We start from the raw sequence: 2,722 nt of genomic DNA on the forward strand, positions 1-2,722 counted from the left end.
ACAATCTCTGTGGGATCGACCCTTACTCGCGTAAGGTTTATTACTTGGACGACCCAGTACACTTGCTAGTTAGTTGTGCGAGGTTGTGATAAAGAGTTGAGATTACAATTGTGCGTACCATGTTGATGGCGCCATTGATGATCACAATTTCGCCCACCAAGTTTTTGGCACCGTTGCCGGGGATTATTTCGGGTATGGACAACTGACGGTTCATCTTGTTGCTTAGATTAGGTATTTTTCTTTAGAGTTCTTAAGAATGAATTCTAGTGTTTCAAGGTGATGTTCTTATCATCACCAAAGCTGATTGATCCTCATCAATTTAGCTATTGAATGTAATGTCCTGCTAAAGCTTGGCTAGCCATGTCTAATTCCTTTAGACTGAAGCTTTAGACTAACATTGCATGATTCCTGGAATTCTCATTAAGAATTTTGATATCTTTATTTTCTTTTCCACTTAATTTTCAAAAAATCCAAAAAATTATAAAATCATAAAAACCAAAAAAATTGTATGTTTCTTGTTGAGTCTAGAGTCTCATGTTAAGTTTGGTGTCAATTGCATGTTTCTATTCTTCTTGCATTCATGCATGTGTCTTCATTAATCTTCAAGTTGTTCTTGATGATTTACTTGCTCTGATCTTTAAATTCTCTTATCTTGAGTGTTTTGTTGTTTATCATATGCATTCTCAACTTGTTAGTGTCAGTAGTATACAAACTGCTAAGTTTGGTGTCTTGCATGCATTGTTATTTGATTTTAGTGCATTTTGATCATTCCTCATTATTAAAAATCCATGTTATTTGATTTTAGTGCATTTTGATCATTCCTCATTATTAAAAATCCAAAAAATATTTTTATTTGTGTCTTTTCAAGTCAATAATACAGAGAATTGAAGATTCTGAACATACAGCAGAGGAATTACACAGAAAAAGCTGGGCGTTCAAAACGCCCAGTAAGGAAGGCAAACTGGCATTTAAACGCCAGCCAGGGTGCCTGGCTGGGCGTTTAACGCCCAAAAGGGTAGTGATTTGGGCGTTAAACGCCAGAATGTGCACCATTCTGGGCGTTTAACGCCAGGATGGCACAAGAGGGAAGATTCTGTTTTCAATTCAAATATTTTTTAGTTTTCAAAATCTTTTCAAAATCAAATCTTTTTCAAATCAATTCTTTTCAATCAAACCTTTTTCAAAATCAATTTCTTTCCATTTTCAAAGATACTTGCTAACAATTAGTGAGTTGATTCAACAATTCAAGTATGTTGCCTTTTCTGTTGAGAAATGTTTAATGTTTGAATCATATCTTTTCTTGTTAGCCAAGTTATTAATTTTCAAAATCAAATTTTTTTTTAAATTGTTTTTCAAATCATATATTCTCAATCACATCTTTTTAAAACCAATCATATCTTCTTAACCACATCTTTTTCAAAATAGTTTTCAATCAAATCTTTTTTATTTCTAATTTCAAAATCTTTTTCAAAAATCACTTGATTTCTTTTCCACTCTTGGTTTTCGAAAATCAATTAGTATTTTTCAAAATGTTTTTAAAATCTTTTACTTAATTTTCGAAAATTTCTTCCCCTCTTCTCACATCCTTCTATTTATGGACTAACACTATTCCTCAATGAACAATTCGAACTCCATCTCTTTTGATAAGTTCAAATTCTTCTACTTCTTCCTTCTATTTTTCTTTTCCTTTGACACCTCAAAGAATCTCTATACTGTAACATAGAGGATTCCATATTTTCTTGTTCTTTTCTCTTTCATATGAGCAGGAGCAAAGACAAAAGCATTTTTGTTGAGGCTGACCCTGAACCTGAAAGGACCTTGAAGCGAAAGCTAAGAGAAGCTAAGGCACAACTCTCTGTAGAGGACCTAACAGAAATCTTCAAAGAAGAAGAACCCATGGCAGCCGAAAACAACATCAATGCCAACAATGCAAGGAAGGTACTGGGTGACTTTACTGCACCTACTCCCGACTTCTATGGGAGAAGCATCTCTATCCCTGCCATTGGAGCAAACAACTTTGAGCTTAAGCCTCAATTAGTTTCTCTAATGCAACAGAATTGCAAGTTCCATGGACTTCCATTGGAAGATCCTCATCAGTTTTTAGCTGAATTCTTGCAAATCTGTGACACTGTCAAGACTAATGGGGTTGACCCTGAGGTCTACTGACTTATGCTATTCCCTTTTGCTGTAAGAGACAAAGCTAGGATATGGTTGGAATCACAGCCTAAAGAAAGCCTGAACTCTTGGGAAAAGCTAGTCTATGCCTTCTTGGCAAAGTTCTTTCCACCTCAAAAATTGAGTAAGCTTAGAGTGGAAGTCCAAACCTTCAGACAGAAGGAGGGAGAATCCCTCTATGAAGCTTGGGAAAGATACAAACAATTAATCAGAAAGTGTCCCTCTGATATGCTTTCTGAATGGAGCATCATAGGTATTTTCTATGATGGTCTGTCTAGACATGCTTTCTGAATGGAGCATCATAGGTATCTTCTATGATGGTCTATCTGAACTGTCCAAGATGTCTTTGGATAGCTCTGCTGGAGGATCACTTCATCTGAAGAAGACTCCTGCAGAAGCTCAAGAACTCATTGAAATGGTTGCAAATAACCAATTCATGTACGCTTCTGAAAGGAATCCTGTGAACAATGGGACAAATCAGAAGAAAAGAGTTCTTGAGATTGATACTCTGAATGCCATACTGGCTCAGAACAAAATATTGACCCAG

At 35.7% G+C, this 2,722-nt stretch overlaps 1 non-coding gene across 1 annotated transcript; it reads right to left on the reverse strand.

Annotated features, from left to right (window-relative positions):
- Window positions 1-2,301: 2,301 nt before the first annotated feature.
- Window positions 2,302-2,409, reverse strand: LOC127745347 (small nucleolar RNA R71). The gene has a single exon (XR_008006544.1). It is a non-coding gene; the product is annotated as a small nucleolar RNA R71 (small nucleolar RNA).
- Window positions 2,410-2,722: the final 313 nt, after the last annotated feature.

Source organism: Arachis duranensis, chromosome 2, assembly GCF_000817695.3.
Source record: "Arachis duranensis cultivar V14167 chromosome 2, aradu.V14167.gnm2.J7QH, whole genome shotgun sequence".
In the NCBI taxonomy this organism is placed as follows: domain Eukaryota; kingdom Viridiplantae; phylum Streptophyta; class Magnoliopsida; order Fabales; family Fabaceae; genus Arachis; species Arachis duranensis.